Source organism: Coenobita brevimanus, chromosome 53, assembly GCF_032717465.1.
Source record: "Coenobita brevimanus isolate Jiangsu-jjx chromosome 53, ASM3271746v2, whole genome shotgun sequence".
In the NCBI taxonomy this organism is placed as follows: domain Eukaryota; kingdom Metazoa; phylum Arthropoda; class Malacostraca; order Decapoda; family Coenobitidae; genus Coenobita; species Coenobita brevimanus.
In genome coordinates, this window is record NC_137006.1 from 34,954,071 (window position 1) to 34,973,405 (window position 19,335).

Sequence of the window (19,335 nt, forward strand, 5' to 3'; positions counted from 1 at the left end):
CCAAGGTATTGGCAGAAAAACTGTACAGTATATGTTGTACGTGAAGTAACAAATGAGAACATGGTCATGACAGTTTATTGACGTATTAAATAAGATCAAGTGCACGAACCCTTGCAAGTAAGGTACCAGGGGGTAGAGAGAGAGAGAGAGAGAGAGAGAGAGAGAGAGAGAGAGAAAGAGAGAGGGATTAAAATTGGTTGACTGCTTGTAATTAAAATCTGGCTGCGCGAGTGCCATGGTCATATGCCGCCGTAAAGAATATCTGTGTATGGGAGGGGGAATTATATCTTTATACCTGTCTATTCATTTGTCTATCTATCTATATCTATATATCTATTTAACTATCTATCTATATCAGTATCTATCCATCTATCTATCTGTCTGTCTATGCACGTTAGGTACCCTTCAAAGTTTGGGAACTGAAGAGAAAATATCCAACATACAACACTGTGGTCTACCCTCTGGTAATTCCTTACATGTGCTTTATTTTGATACAGTGATATACCAATTCTTTCCAAACAATGTAGTAACTGAAAACTCAAGTAAATCAGAGGTAATTATGTTACAATTTAGGAACCGTAAACGTTGACATGAAGGCGTTACAGGATGAAATAATGTATTAATCAGGTCAACGAACACTCGACCATTTCATTGTTGGGTGCTGTTGTCTATGCCAATGCTTTCCAGCCTGTGTCCCGCGGCACGTTGGTTACTGGTGTGCAGCCAAAAGCTTCCTGATAGGCCTATGGCTCCATACATTATTGTCCTCCTCCTTTGAAAATAATAAGAAATTACCACTAATATAAATAAATAAAATAGATATTAGTACTGAAAGTAAATAAACGGGTGTAGTAAACTTCACTATTCGCATTCATGTACCGGTACTCCTGTAATACGACTACGCTTCCGTACTTTCGAATCTGTCTCCAGGAATTGTCTCATTCAGTATGATGTGCCTTGGTCCTTAGTTTTGCAGCATTGGTTGCTGGTGTTTTAGTGTTGTCATCGCCCACCTTTAGAAGGTGGAGCGATAATGTTTTGGCCTGCCTCTGTGTGTGTGTGTGTGTGTGTGTGTGTGTGTGTGTGTGTGTGTGTGTGTGTGTGTGTGTGTGTGTGTGTGTGTGTGTGTGTGTGTGTGTATGTCCCCATTATATCTCAATGAACGGCTTGAGCTATCATCATGAAACATTCAGGGTATCAAGATATGGCCAAAATCTTGGACGAGCTCGAAAATGGGCACTCAGGGTCAAGGTCACCAAAATGGCTGCTAAAGGTCAACTAGGTTTTATCGCTTGCCTTTAACACCATTATATCTCATGAACGGCTTGAGCTATCAACAAGAAACCTTCAGGGTATTAAGATATGGCCAAAATTTTGGATATCACGGTATTCTGGCGGACGATTAGAATTCGGCTCCCGAATGCTTTTCTTTCTTTATTATACGAGTTTATCCAACACTGAAGTTCTGAACTATTCACTAGAACGGAATATCTTACTAGAAAGCTCCTGTGTTATACAGAACAGGTTGAGTTGTTCGTGATTCTTTGGTTTCAGTTGCCGAACCGTCAGTTGGTTAATTGAATTAGAAGGTTCGAGAGGAACTTGAGGATATTAAGAATTATTGTAACCTCAAACTTACATTCAGTGAAGTAACCTGACATAGTTTGGGTAAAGCAGAAAAGAGAGCAAACGAACAATTATCTCCAAGTGTGCTGTTGACGTGATGTTGTAATTTCCAACAACATATGCTTGTCAACATTAACATTTAAAATATAAAGAAAAAAAAAATCTTGTCTGAATTCACCAGATGAGGAACTTCGTGTTAGTCTTTCTGTAACAGAACAAGATATTAAGGACCTATGTTCCTAAAAACATGCATGTTTATTATTAAGTTTCAGTGAAGTATCACATACATAATTATTTGATGAGAATAATATTCTAACATTACTGGAGAAGGTTTCAATGAAAAGGTTAGCTTTACTTGGCCCTGGATTTTTTTGTTTGTTTGTTTGTTTAATGTGTTAATCTAATAATCTGTTTCTGTGAAACTTCTTAATGTTATCTTCGGATTCAAGAAACTAAATTTCAACGACGTATACGGAAAACCAGGGAAGATGACAGGACTTTAGCTGGTGATAATACATTTGTTCACTTGGACTTTAGTTACATTTGTTTTTATTAATTGCTGATGGTTTCGCTGCAAATTTCTGTACAATGGATATTGACAAGGCAGAGGCTTCAGAGCAAGTGTGGCACTTATCTCGCATACTTTCCCTCTGTCCTATATTTGACTTTTAAAACTAACCGCTGTTCCCCCACTGCTAAACCTTTCCCCTACAAATTATCACTTGTCCTTCTATTTTACACTTTATCCCAACAGTTTTCTTCGTACGTTCCTTCCTACAGTCTTCAGAATGTTCGTATGATAGAGGATAAGATGGTGCAAGCGAAGACAGGAGTGGAGCGAGGAAGATAAAAGTAGAGCCAGAGAAAATGAAAGTGGTGCGAAAGAAGATAAAAGGAGGGGTGAGAGATACAAAAATGGTTAGAGGGATGTGGTGTGAATAGCAGTTGGAGCAAGTGCTTTGCAGCCCGATGTAGCCTGCAAGCATTTACCAGGATGAGATTTGCCACCATCTCCACCATCACAGCTACCAAAACCACTACTCCAGGCACTACTACCATCATCATTACAGGTACCACAACCACCTCCACAAATGCCTACAACACTATCATCATCACATCTACCATAATACTACCACCACCAACAACAACAGCAACAACCCTGACACAGACAAAGGGCTGGTACTACAATCCCAGACAGATCATCTTTTCATACTGAACAATCTAGACCAACATACCCATATCCCACACCAAGCCCTCTTCCTCCCATCATCTCCAGACATCACCTTCTGCCCCCCAAACCTCACCCCCACTACATCATGGAGAGTGGTCAAAACCCTAGGTTCTGATCACCTCCCAATCATCATCACTACCAAAACCAGAATCACCCCAGCTGGCCAGAAACACACATACACTAATTATAAGAGAGCCAACTGGGAGGCCTTTGTAACTGAAACAGAACAACATTTCGTAACACTAAACAGTACACCCAACACAAACATCAACACCGCTGTGCACACTTTCAATACAATTATACAAAACACAGACACAAGACACATCCCTAGAGGCAACAGAAAGGGACACAACCCCAACTTCACACCAGAAATTCAAGGCATCATCAGACAACGGGACACACTGCGACACTCCCCAACACCCCATACACAAGACACCATACAACAAATACAAGAACTCAACACTCAGATAGGCAATAAAATATCAGAACAGCAAACACTAAACTGGAAAAATTACCTCCAAACACTTGACCACAAAACAAACATCAGCAAGCTCTACAAAACACAAAACAGCATCACACTTTCCAACAGCAACACCACACAATCACACGCTGCCATCACAACAACAGACACCATATCCTCAAACAAACAACAAGCAAACACTCTCATCAATCACTTTTCACAAGTCAGCCATCTAAACCCCCATCCCGAAGAACGACGTATCATCCGACTTAAGAGACAGTTCCCCACAGACCCAGACTACGCACCTTTCACTTACAACCAGACGAAGCACATCATTAACAACCTCAAAGCACTCATCTGCCTGTGGACCAGACAACATAAGTAACATTCACCTTAAATACCTAGGACCACAAGGCATATAAACACTCACCAGCATATCAAACTACAGCTACTCACACAACATAATACCCAACATCTGGAAGCATGGCAATATCATCACTATCCCTAAACCCAACAAAGACCCCACGTTACCCTCCTCACATCGCCCCATCACGCCCCTCTGCACCCCCTCTAAAGTCACTGAACGACTTGTACAACAACTAGTCACACCTCACATTCCCCTAGCCCAGTCACAACATGCCTTTAGGCCAGTACACTCCACAAACACCCTTCTGACAGACCTTACACAGAGAGATTTCGATGGCATGAATTCAGCTAGGCCACCACACAGAACACTCCTAATCACACTAGACATTAGCAAAGCTTTTGATGCCATCCTCTGCCACAACCTCACAAACAAAATACTCAACACAATCATTCACAATAACACAAAAAGATGGCTGGCAAACTACTTAGCAGGCACATGTGCATACGTAACATTTGCCAGTCAGTCTTCTAACATCAGAAACTTCACAAACCGCGTCCCCCAAGGATCTGTTTTGTCCCCTACAGTCTTTAACCTATACATGCACGATGTACCCACACTCCATACACCACAGATACACATAGCTCCATATACAGATGATATAACACTTACATGTACGCACCAAAATGCAAACACAGCTGCACACATCATTCAACCTTACCTCAACACATTACACGAATGGTTCACCACAAACAGGCTCAAAATAGCCCCAGCCAAATCTACAATGACTCTTCTCAAAAACTGGACAGCAGAACACAGTCACATCCCACACCTCACCATAAACAACACTCCCCTACCACACACACACACACACACACACACACACACACACACACACACACACACACACACACACACACACACACACACACACAAAATCCTTGGTGTAACATACACTACATCAATGTCATTTAAACAGCACATCACAAACATTAAAAATAAAATAACACCAAGACTCAATGCTTTGAGGTCACTTGCCCATACAACATTCGGACACAACAAAGAAACCACCACCACAGTATACAAACAATACATACGTTCAGTGATGAATTATGCAAGCCCTGCCTGGGCTTCTAACCTCACCAAAACACACTACAACACTCTACAGACCATACAGAACAAGACCCTAAAAATAATCACAGGCTGCACAGCTACTACACCCACAGACCACGTACATCAAGAAACCAAAGTCCTGAAAGTCAAGGATCACCTAGACATGAGAGGCACCCAGTTTCTTGCTGCAGCCTCCACAAACCCACAACATCCACGACAGTACATGGCAGCACATCGACCCACACCAAGGAACATCAAAACAAAACCCAGCACACGATACAATACACAAATAGTCATCCCTCCCCCCTCACCCACCACACACCAGCTTCCAGAAGCATATCCACACTCAGATCACTCGCCGCTCCATTCAGTCACTTAAAGACAACACACAGCTGCATGCACGGCCTCCTGACATCCACCCTTCTGAATCCCATCTTCCTGGTGAGGACAGGGTCCACCTGGCCAGGCTGAGATGTGGGCACCATCCAGCCCTCTTAAGCTACCAGAAGAGGCTGGATGACTCCGTTGCTGATGCTTGTCCAGGATGCAACACAGCACCCCATACTATTAAGCACATTATGGAAGACTGCATTGCACACAATCACCTACGTCAACAACACAACATACACTCTTTGAGAGCTCTGTGGGAAAGCCCGGTCTCGGCCATGGCCTTCCTAAGGGGTTGGGCTGTTCGGCCAGACTGCCTAGGGAACAACTACTACTACTGCTACAACAGCAACATCATCATCATCACAACTACCATTACACTACAACAAGCACCACCACCAACAACAACACCATTATCAGTATCAGAGTTACCACTACCATCACAGCTACCACTATCACCACAGCTACCAACACCAGCATCATCACCACCACAGCTACCACCACCATCAGCACCATCATCACAGCTACCTCCACCACTGTTACTATCAGAGCTACCATCACTAACACCACCATCACCACAACTACCATCACCATCATCACAGCTATCACCACCACCACTACCATCATCATTACAGCTACCACGACCACCACCACCACGGCTACCACCATTTTATGCTGAATAAAATCGCTCGTTCGCTGCATCAGTGAAGTAATAGATATCGTAGATATTGGACTGTTTATATACGACACCTCTCTCTCTCTCTCTCTCTCTCTCTCTCTCTCTCTCTCTCTCTAGATATATATATATATATATATATATATATATATATATATATATATATATATATATATATATATATATATATTGCCAGACGCCTCAATCCCGTTTGGGGTGGCCACAAACAAATCGCCTCCAAGTCGCCCTGTCCCCCGCCATTTCACTGCCCTGCTCCCAACTCACACACCCCTCTCTCATATACCTCTCCACCCCATTCCTCCATCTCATCCTCGGCCTCCCCCTCGCTCTTCCCCCTTCCACCTCACTCACATACACTCTCTTCGTCAGTCTTTCACCCTCCATCCTCTCCACATGGCCAAACCACCTCAGGGTGTTCCTCATAACGCTTCCTATCACATCCACATCAACACCACAACGCTTCTTTATATCCTCATTCGTCAGCCTGTCTCTCCATGTGACTCCACATGCTCCTCTTAAATAACTCATTTCCACTGCCCTCACTCTTGACTTGTGTCCTTCCAACAACGTCCAAGCTTCACTTCCGTACGTTACAGTTGGTATCACAATACTGTCATGTAGTAACTTTTTCACTTCCAAGCTCACTTCCCTGTTTCTTATCACTGCTTTCAAAGAACCAGCACCCTTTCTTCTCTGCTGTACCCTTTCAAGCACTTCACCCTCCAAACCTCCATCCTTACGCATCACACTACCCAAGTACTTAAACGTACTCACATTTTCCAATTCCTTACCATCCAACCTTGCTGTACATTCACTGACTTCACCTCTCTCAAAAGGTGAATATAGGGAAGAGTAAAGTGATATCTATATATCTATATCTATCTATCTATCTATCTATCTATCTATATAAATTATATATATATATATATATATATATATATATATATATATATATATATATATATATATATATATATATATATATATATATATATATATATATATATATATATATATATATATATATATACTGTATATATATAGGGAGAGCTGGTGATAGGGAGAGCTGGAGCTCCCGTTTCACCAGCCCTCAGGACTTGATCCTGACCATCCCCCTTTGCTGAACATTTTCAGTGCTTTCATTTACACAGAGAGTAGGCCAGCATTCTCTCTTAATACCTCTACCTTCAACTGTCTACACCACACTACATGCACATAAGACATCACACCTCTATTCCACTCTCTTAGCAATGGCTGCTGCAATTTTACTTTCAAAAGAGGTGGTACCTCGGATTGCCACCACCGGCAGGGTAGGGCTGGCGGCACAGGGTCCTCCAGGTCGCCATCAAGCGACTGTGCCAGCATCGACTAGTGCGATTTCAGGCCATGCTCGTCAGCGAAGTGAAAATACCGCCATATTCTTCACCAACATCCGTGGGCTTAATACTAACTTAAATTCAGTCCATTTTTTCCTACAGTCCATATCTCCTCTGGCCTTATTCCTCACAGAACCGCAAATCTCACCGTCTACTGAAATATCCCCATATTGTTTTCCTGGTTACAATCTCCTCACAAACTTCTGTAATAAGGGAGACACCTGTTGTTATATCAAATCCCAATAAGCATTTGACACCATTTTAAACTTCACTTCACGCAGGTTTGATTACTCGCTGTATAAACTGAACTATCAAAATATTACCAAATATATCTGTGTAGTTTATCGCTCCCCCAATGCTTCTTCTGAACCCAGTGTATTTGATTCCATTTCCACACAGTTGAGTAACCTTAGTCTTGCCCTTAACACCGAAGTTACCATCTTGGGTGATTTTAACATACATAATGTTGAATGGTTATTGCATTCTGCCAGGACTGACGATGCTGGTCTAGAGTGAGAGCTGTTTGCAGAATCATTTAATCTCACGCAATTGGTAGAGCAACCAACCAGGATACCAGATAATCCTGACCATAATGCCCATCTTTTGGATCTGATCCTGTGAAATAATCCAGATCAGTACAGGATAGAGGTATTGTCTCCACTTGGATCCTCTGACCACAATCTCATCAAAGCCTCATTACTTAGCCCCCCCCAAACCTCCCCATTCTGAACCTGTCAGGGTGACCCGATGGCACTTTGATAGGGCAAACTGGGATGAATTTAGAAATTATCTTGCTGACATTCTATGGCAGTCTTTCTTCTCTAGTGATGTCAGTTCTATCCAGTCCCACATTTGCGATTTAATACTAGCTGGTATGGATTTATTCATACCAACTCAACAGTTCACTAAAAGATCGAACTCTCCAAAATGGTTTGATAGCACCTGTGCCAGAGCAACAGCCCAAAAGTCTTCAACATATAACTATTACTTGAAATCAAAAACATCTGAATCACTCTCTCAATTTAAAATTGCTAGAAACCATGCAAAAGCTGTACTAAATCTTGCTAAATCAAACTATCTCCAAAACCAAGCATCAAAACTACTTAACAACCCTAATAACAATAGAATATTCTGGTCAACTCTCAACTCTTTCAATAATAACTTTAACAAGTCATCATCCTTTCCCCCACTAAAATCTCCAGATGGCAACATTACAAATGACCCATGTTGGAAAGCAGATATCTTTGCCAGTACATTTGCCAGAAATTCTACCTTAGAGGAAGCCAGCCAGAATGTCCCAGCACTAGAACTTGCCTCTCCCGACATTGTTCCACTTAAGATACAGACAAGGTACATGAAATCCATCCTAGACAATTTACCTACCAACAAATCTCCAGGCCCAGACGGAATCCCGCCAATTGTTTTGAAAAAGTGTTCCCCAGAACTTGCCTCTATTCTTGCAAATTATTCAGACTATGCATACGTACTTCTTCATTCCAAAATTCGTGGAAAGAAGCCAATATCCACCCAATTCCAGAGAAAGGAAGTTCCTCTGACCCCCCTGATTACAGACCAATAGCTGTCACATCTTCTCTTGGTAAGGTTTTTGAAACTGTAATTAATATGCACATAGTTAAACATCTTGAATCCAACAACTTAATTAGAGATAGACAATATGGTTTTCGCCAAGAAATATCCACCATTGACATAATCTCCTAACTCATACCATCCATCAATCAGTTGACCTACATGATGAAACTCATGCAGTAGCCCTGGATATTTCTAAAGTTTTCGACAGAGTGTGGCACCATTCCCTGCTGTCCAAACTCCCTTGCTATGGACTAAACTCTTTTGTTCCTTTGATTTCCTCATATCTCAGCAATAGAAAAAAAGAGTAAAAGTAGATGATGTATATTCCACTTTCCACTCAGTTAACGCCGGCGTGCCGCAGGGATCAGTTCTGGCACCAACCCTGTTCCTTGTTCATATTAATGATCTCTTATCTGTCACCCACAACCCCATCCATTCATATGCAGATGGCTCAACACTTCATAGTTCTTTCACACTCAGACATCCATTTGCAAAGTCTGATATCTCTAACTCTCACCTCAGTACAGCCATCTCTTTAAATCAAGACTTATCCACGATTAGTGAATGGAGACAAAAGAACCTTGTCTAATTTAATGCTAGTAAAACTAAATATATACAATTTACTAATAGGCAGGTATTGCCAGAATCATATATTACCTTCAATGCTACAAATATTCCCATTTCCAAAAGTATTGAAGTTCTCGGTGTCTCGCTTAACAATGCCCTCAGCTGGACCTTTCATGTCAGATCACTTGCTAAAACCGCCTCAAAGAAACTTGGATTATTGTACACAGTCCGTAACTTCTTCACTGACGAACAGTTAGTTATAATTTATAAGAGTCACGTGCGCTCTCAGCTTGAATACTGCTCACCCTTGTGGAGCGGATGTGGAGAGGTTGCATTAAAACAAGTAGACAAAATTCAGAACAAAGCCGTTAGAATTATTAATAACCTTGCTATTACTAATACACTACCTCCCCTACAAGTAAGAAGGAATGTTGCCTCCCTTGCGTTATTTTACAGATATTTCTACAGCAAATGCTCAGACGAAGTTGCGTCCATGGTGCCACCTCTCCATGCCTTCCCTCGTGCTACACGGGCAGCTGGCAGTTCTCATGACTGGAATGTCACTCAGCCATATTGCAGAACTTCTGCTTATCAGAATTCTTTCATTCCCCGAACTGCATCTCTCTGGAACTCGCTTCCCCAGAGTTGTTTCCCTCCAGACTTCAACCTAGTGCGGTTCAAGTCTAACTGTTAAAGATATTTTATGAACAGTGGACACCAGTAATCTGGCGCATGGATTTTTTTTTTTCATTTATTTTTCCTTCCTCTGTTCTGTCATATATATATATATATATATATATATATATATATATATATATATATATATATATATATATATATATATATATATACATATATATATATATATATATATATATATATATATATATATATATATATATATATATATATATATATATATATATATATATATATATATATATATATATATATATATATATATATATATATATATATATATAGATGTGTGAAACAGGGTTGTTGCCCTGCCAGAGTAATAAACTTTGGGAGTGTTCACCCGGCAACGTACTGCTTTGGCAGACATAAGGGGTGTTGTGGTTGAATCAGTGTCGCTTACTATAAAGTATGCTTGCACCCAGTCGGCTTCCGCAGGCCGATTACACTTGGTTCACAGACTACACACATCCAAAGCCACTCCAACACTACAATTACACTTACAAGCACTTCTCACCCTGCATACAATCTCTACCAAAAGCCCAAGCCACTTGGTAGAGATACTTTGGCTGTATCACCCCGACTTCGGTCGGGATAGGCTGGTCCTGCAGTGGATACTCAAAAGGCTACTGCTGCTGCTGCTGATATATATATATATATATATATATATATATATATATACATATATATATATATATATATATATATGTGTGTGTGTGTGTGTGTGTGTGTGATATATATATATATATATATATATATATATATATATATGTGTGTGTGTGCGTGTGTGTGTGTGTGTGTGTGTACGCTATATATAGGTCAAATTCCGCGTTCGAGTATTGTAACACCAATGGGAACAATTATTAGGGTCCAGAAAATATCAATGGACATCAAATTGAAACTGGCCCATCTGGGACCCAGTTCCAACCATCTTGTTAGGTTTCATTAAAATCCTTTCCCCAGTTTTGCTTGCACTAAACACACACACACACACACACACACACACACAGTGGGAGTCACAGGTAGCAGACATGTGACCTCGGCGCTCCGAACCAGCATGGTGAGTGGCATTACCTAAATTAGTATCTTTATATGAGTCAAGCTCTGTACCAGGTTAGACTAAATGATTTTCCATTATGAAAAGAAAAAAAAAATAAGAAGTTTAAACAAGACTTGTTCAAACAGAAAAGAGAACCAAGAGGCGAAAGAATGCGCTCGGTCAGCTGAGGTTTGTTTAGACTACAGCTGCACGGGGTATGTAAGTACATATATTCTGTGCTTTTAGTATTGCAAAATGGACACATACTTTAGTAAAGCAAATTTGGAAAAGAAAAGGGATAAAGGTAGAAAGAAAAATGATGATTTCTACCAAGAACTGGTTGAAGTGGAGACGCACAATAGACTGGTTGAATGTGTTCACAAACTAGAAATGGCTTTCAAAAATGAAATTGATGAAATAAAGAAGCAGATGCACTTGCAAAAGGAAGAAATAGAAAAACTAGGAAGGGAGGCCAACAAGAAAGACACAACCATCAGTGAACTAACAGTGGAATTGAGTACACTTAGGAAGAAAATGAGTGAAATAGCAAGTACAGTAGTCAATCACGAGAGTGTTATGGAAGAGTTCAAAAATGGTACAGAGACAATTAGGCAAGTAAGCAGTCTGATAGACCAAAGCAGTGATATTGAGGAGAAGATAACACAGGTGAATGAACCTGTGCAAAGCTACAATAATGATGTGGAAACCACTTATGCTGAAATGGTGAAAGTAAAGAAAGACCTAGAAACAAGAGTGAAGGAAAAAAGCATTAAACAAGAAGTGAAAAGAATAATCCAAAACAATCCAAAGTTAGTCAGAGATTCAGTAGATATAAACAAATCTATAGTAATCACTGGTATAGAAGAGGAAGAAGTAAAAAACAAGATCACAAGAGACAAAAAGCAGATGGCAAATGTAATGAGCTTACTGAAAGAAGTATCACAGGAAATCTGTAGTAAAGACATAGAGGAACACAAAAGGTTAGGGAAATACGAGAAAAGCAAGACAAGACCTCCAAAGGTGACTTTCCAGAGTGTAAACACTGTGGAGGAGATACTAAAAAATGCAAAGAATCTTATGGAAAAAGAGGAGTTCAAAAATGTATGGATAAAAAGATGCCTAACACAAGAGGAACTGGAATTACTGAAAGAGAAGAGGGAGGAAGCAATAACAAAAAATGAGGGAAGATCAGAAGAGGAGAAGAAGACATTTTTTTACAAAGTAATAGGATTGCAGGTACGAAAGTACACAAACAGGATGGAATAAAAAGGAGGAAGGTAGTAAAACCATGTCATGACAAGTATATAAACAAGATGATGAAGTTGATGTACTCAAATGTGGATGGAATGGTATCTAAATTACTAAAGATGAATGATTATGTCAGAGAAAATGAACCACAAATAATATGCCTAACTGAAACAAAATTAACACCAACGATATCCAATGACATAATAAAAACTTAGAGTAATACAATATATGGAGAAGAGACAGAAATTTTTAAAAAGGAGGAGGAATTATAATATTAACTAAGAAAAATCTAAAAGTCAATGAAATAAAACTAGATATACCATCACAAGTAGAACTGATAGCAGTAGAGATCAACACATCTGAAGGGAAAGTAATTGTAGCCAATTTGTCCATGTCACCCAGATCAAACACATGGGAAAGAGACGAATATGAGGACCTGGCAGAGAGTACATTCAGAGTTTAAGATCATTACTACATAAAATGGAAGAGAAATCGGAAAGAATTATACTAACTGGAGATTTTAATACAAATATAAATTGGAATACTCTAGATATTATTAGCCAAGAAAGCTGTTGGGACCAAAAGCTCCTGGATCTCGTGCAAGAGTTTTTCCTACGCAACATGTGAGGGAAACCACCAGAAAAAGAGGACTCGATGTACCTTCAGTGTTAGATCTAATATTTACTAGGCAAGAAAATGATATTGACAGTTTAATATATCACCCTCCACTCGGCAAAAGCGATCATGCAGTACTAAATTACAACTTCAGGATAGCATATGACATAGTTAACAGCAATGAAAGTTACAAAAAGAACCTAAACTATAAAAAGAGAAATTATCAAGACCTAAAGAACTATTTCTTAGAAGCTGATTGGGAAAATGAACTTAGAGGACAAGATTTGAATGCTGTATATAAAAAATTCTGTGAATTTTATGAAATAGGAGTCCAGAAGTACATCCCACAGCACAAAGAAGCAGATAAGAAAATACAGAAATGGTTCAATACAGAATGTAAAAAATCAAAGAAAGAAGAGATTTGTTGTGGAATAAATACAGAAGACACAATTGTGAAAGGGCGTATAATAATTACAAACAGGCAAGAAACGATTATACAAGAATAAGGAGGGAAGCCCAAAAACAGTTTGAGGAGGATATAATAAATAAAAGTAGTGATCAACCAAAGCTGTTTTACAGCTACATCAAAAGCAAAACCAAAGTAAAAGATATAATACAATCCATTACGGACGAGGGAATCACTTATACGCAAGAGAAAGATATTTGTGAAGCACTAAATAAGAATTTCCAATTAGTTTTTACAAAAGAAAAAATTTTTGAAAGGGACTATGTGGAACATGCATGTCCACACATACTACCAGATATACAAATAGCAGAAAAAGAAATACAGGAGGAGTTAAGTAAATTAGACAGAGGAAAAGCAAGTGGTCATGATGAAATTTCATGTTGGGTACTACGAGAATGTGCAAAGGAGTTAAGTAAACCATTATTTTTAATTTTCAAGAAATCCTTGAGTCAAGGTAAACTACCTGATATTTGAAAGAAAGCAAATATTGTCCCCTTATTCAATAATGGAAATAGACAAAATCCACTCAACTACCGACCAGTATCACTGACCAGTGTTGTAAGCAAGGTATTAGAAAAGCTTATAAGAAAAGCTTGGGTAAATAATCTAGAAGAATACAGTATGTTAACAGAAACACAGTTTGGTTTCAGAAAAGGAAAATCATGTGTTACTAATCTGTTGAGCTACTATGACAGAGTAACAGACACAATACAGGAAAGAGAAGGATGGATGGACAGTATCTATTAAGATTTCAAGAAAGTTTTTGACACAGTACCACACCAAAGACTTTTATGGAAACTGTACCATCAAGGAGGAATTCGAGGCAAACTGTTTTGTTGGATGCAAGATTTTCTCATAAAAAGAGAAATGAGAACAGTACTAAGAGGAAACTTCTCATCATGGAAAGAAGTGACTAGTGGAGTACCACAGGGTTCATTGCTGGCACCAATCATGTTTTTAGTGTATAGAAATGATATAAACAGTAACACTGGAAATGAGAGCTATCTGAATATGTTTGCAGATGATGCAAAAATACAAAGGAGAATTACTAACACAGACTCTTGTAAAGAGCTACAAGAAGAATTAAAAAACCTTCATGAATGGAGCAATACATGGCAAATAGAATTCAATGTGGACAAGTGTCATGTAATCAAGTTTGGTAAAAGTGGAAAAAGATCTGATTGGGATTATAAGTTATGAAATAAAACCCTACACACATCAGAAAGAGAGAAGGACCTAGGTGTGATTATCAATAACAGACTATCTCCTGCTGACCACATCAGCGAGAAGGTACGGAACATGTATACACTGCTTGCAAATATGAGAATAGCATTCACATACATAAATGAAGACATGCTAAAAAGGATAATAATATCATTCATTAGACCAACCCTGGAACATGCATGAGTAGTCTGGAGTCCTCATCTCAAATAATACATAGACAAGATCGAAAAAGTTCAAAGGGCCGCTACAAAATGGATACCAAGCTTAAGGGACCTAAGCTACGAAGAAAGACTAAATAAACTGAATCTACCAACACTACAGGAGAGAAGGAAAAGAGGTGACATGATAATGCTATATAAGTGCATATCAGGGAAGGAGAAAATGGACATAAATGATTACTTAACATATAGAGAAGCATCAGCAAGAGGACACTGCAAAAAACTGCATAAGAAGAGAGGTGATAAAGACGTAAGGAAATTCAGTTTCCCCAACAGAGCAATTGATCAATGGAATGCACTACGTAATGAAATGGTTTGTGCCGAAACAATTCACAAATTTAAGGATATGTACGATAAATATGGTTTAAGACACGGGATAGTACGAACTTGACTCATTCCTGTAAAGATACAATTAGGTAAGAACAATTAGGTAAGGTAAGAACACACACACACACACACACACACACACACACACACACACACACACACACACACACACACACACACACAGGATTATAATACATTATGTATAAGAAGGTGTGAAGGTCGTACGAAGAATTAAAAAGATGGTATGGCACGGAATAAAGAAGGAAGAAGGGAAGTTAAAAGGTGGTGCAAGAAAATTACTGTATGAGCGTGGACAATCATAGCGAGAGGAAAAAGGTGGTGTATGAAAGAATACATACGGAATGAGAGAGAGAGAGAGAGAGAGAGAGAGAGAGAGAGAGAGAGAGAGAGAGAGAGAGAGAGAGAGAATAAGTGGTGCAAAAGAATACAAATTGTGGAATAGAGAATAAATGTAAAGCTGTAGGAATAAAGCTGCCTAATGATCCACTCTGCTTTCTTTAAGGGAAAAATGGCATCGGTAAATCAGGAAGGCGACTTTTCACCAGACGTCGCCGAAGACAGAAGGAGAAGGAGGACGAAAATGGAAAAGCCGGGCCGAATCATGGAAGGGAAAGGTCCAAGAAGAATATGACCAAAAAAACAAAGAAGGATTACCATGGCCAGAATAAAAGCAAGAAAAAGATAAAAGAAAATAAGAAAAGTCGTGAAAGGAAAACTATGAAAAATGCGAACAAAAACCAAAAGAATAGGCATCGTGAGCACAAGAAGAAGAGGCAGGAAGACAGAAAAGTCGGGAAGAAAAACAGAAAGCATGAAATGAGGATGAATGTTAACAGAACAGAAAAGAAAAACCGTCGGGCTCAAGAGACGAAGCAGAAAAAGAAGAGCAAAGAAAACGGGAAAAACCGTGAAGGGTATAAGAAGAACAAGAAGAACAAATCAAGTAAACCCAGATATAAAAAGCCAAGTAAACCAACGCTACCAAAGCCGGAAAAAGGTAAATAGAGAGACAGATAGACAGATAGATAGATAGATAGACATACTGATAGATAAGCAGATGGATAGACGGACAGACAAATGGTTCGATGCAGTAAACTCTCCAAGATGAAAAAAAAAAAAATGAAGACATCAGGAATTTAGCAAATGCACTTGTTCAAGGAAACGTTACAAAGATATTTGTAACGATGTTTTGTAGATTTTTTTTTTTTCGTTCAGTATAATATAATGAACTACATACTATTGGAAAATCACGAGGAATAATTTAAAAAAAAATTAACCATACCATAATAAAGTACTTGATTATGCACAAATTTTGTATTAAAGAACACAAAAGCCAGTGCTTATGCCCAACAGAACCCGGCTGATATGTCAGCTGGAGTGGCAGTTGGCTCAGCAATGTGAAACAGTCGTGCCCCTGTGCAGATGTGTATCTATGAGAGGAAATTGGAATCGCCGGTGCACTTTACATTAGCTACGTCATGTGCAGTTGGCCAACACAGTAGTTGCCAGTTTTGGTCCTATTCATACACTGTATTGCAAAACCACATCATAAGCCAGGATATCACAATTATTCTCATACAAATAGTATTACATATTCGTGGCAACTGGCAGACAGACGTTTTAGGAAGCAAGAAGGACTTCAATAGCATTACTGAAACTAAGTGTGGTATTAGTAACAAAAAAATATCTACAAAGTATCCTTAGGACGGGGACTTAGAGTGACTTATTAACCTCTTTCAGGCTGCGTGCAAGAGAAGGGCTGCTCTAAACAGCAAGGAATATGTGTTAAGGGCGACTGTGCTTCAGGCTACACAGGGTATCCGAACCTGTGTAAACACTCGTGCCAGTGTTGCGTTCCTACTTCTAGAGGTAAATCACAGGCTTTGGTTATCACCAATTGTTTGTTTGAAATCATAGTTGGCGGTGCTGCTCCTCATCGTTTGCACATCACGCTGCAGGTACTATGCTAGAGGTAACCCTATGTTCCTGGTTTTCCTAGATCTTCCAAACGTTATTTTTGTGTACCAGTGTGAGTAATTTTAGATTCGTAACAACCCATAAAAGTATGACTACCCTACCACCTAATTTGTCCATCATGATGTTGTTTCAAAATAGTTCACACCCTTCGGCAATGGTAGCAGTTTCCCGTGGAAAACAAATGAATTGCAGTATAACTTATACATGAACAGTATGATAATGTTACCTTCAAGAGTATATTACACAGATTTCCATTAATTTTTGTTTACTACAGAGGCGGAATCACGTTATAAGTCTACACATGACATACCCCAAAACTGATCGCAACCAACCAGTAGTTAGGACAATGAAAAATCAAAAGGGTGTGAACTGACATTATGAGAAGGAGCATTGCAGCGTTTCATTCATTTATTTTTTCATTCTCTTATTTTTCCATTACCTAGCTGACCCTCGTTTTTGCGAAGTTAAAAGTAAGATAATTTGAATAATACTGATATCGCATATTGACTATCGTGCTGTACCCGTTTTCGCGAGAACCAAGAGTCAAAACGATTTTGAGTTTTGAGCATGACTAGTCAAGATTAGTCAATGTTCCTCCCGAGGTATTTTGACTGATATTGACTTTGCATTTTGTAAACAAACCCAGAGCTATCGAAGGCGAGCTAAACTCGACAGAAAGAAGAAAGTACTTATGACCTATTGAGACATAATGTGGTCCCATATCAGTTTATTGACCTGGAGAATCTAAATTTGCTGTCAGTTGACACCTATGGCGGCTCCATATAGCAGCAACTTTATTAAAAGTTCTTCATTTAATCCCATCGAGACATAAAAGTGGTTCCATGTAAGGTTGTTTGACATGGCTAGTTACTTTGTAAAACAAACTGTTTAAAACAAGATCCTGCCACAGGCCTTAGAGCAAATCTACTCTGGTTTTACCCAAATGCAGTCACAACGTAAGGGTCTTGAGGATTTTGAAAATTCTACCTTGTGTCCAACAACAATGGTACAACTGCCCTTTCATCTGACGCCAAAATTTCAAGCAAAAGCCCCGTCTGGTCGGTCACATGAATATCATTTAATCCCCCTACTTGCAGGAAATCTCCCAAGGCAGCCATATGGCGCACGATAGAATGTTTATAGATGGCTCTGAAGTAAAGGCAATACAAATTTGCCGACCCATTTTCGCGACACTCACTTGAAATTCAGTATCAGTCAAAACGGATGTCAAGATGATCTTGACTTGAAACAGTCGCGAAAACGCGACTCTGTTCTGAAGTGGGTCAGCTCTTTCCCTGTTTATGTCGGAGAGTTTAGTCATAGGGAGGTAATATCTATGGAATGCCTATGAGTAAGAAACTAGGACAGCCTGAATCACATATTACAATATGCAGGCAGGAGAGACAGGGATGCCAAGAACGGTATATTATCATCACATTCTAAAAATTACAGTATAAAAGTTTGAAGCTTGCCTCCCCTTTAGCAAGGTATGTTTTAAGGGAACAGCAGAAAGTGAGACCAACTTACTTTTACCTAAATCTTCCACCATACAGCAATAGGGTTCCTTAATCTGAATAATGTAATTTACAAACAGCATTATCATCTGTAATGATAATTGTAATGATTGTCTGTAGTTGTTAACTCTGTAACAATGTAACCATTTAACTGGTCGTACTAGTTACTTATTCGCTGGCGCTTAGGTCTGGCAACACTGTATACTAGTTGAGTTGGGAGCGAGTCTGTAGGTGTGGTGTCAGTTCGGGAGAAGCAGGCAACAAGCCAGGTGTGTATTCTAATATACGGTCTAGTGATATTTTACTTGTGGATTATTGTGTTGTACGAGTGTCTGTGTTCCGTTCCTATTCTAAAGATATTATGCTTGTTTCAGATGTATCATAGTTTTATGTTGAGTAAAGCCTACATGTAGGCCCTGATGTGTTTTGCTACCCCACATCATCATCAGACCCCGGTCATTGTTCTATCATTAGACACTTATTATCTGGTTAGGATAGTTCTTTTTTACTTATGAAGGGTGTATAGTTTTGTTTGGAGATAGGAAGGTAGTTTAATTTTTAATTGAAGTGAAGGAGTTA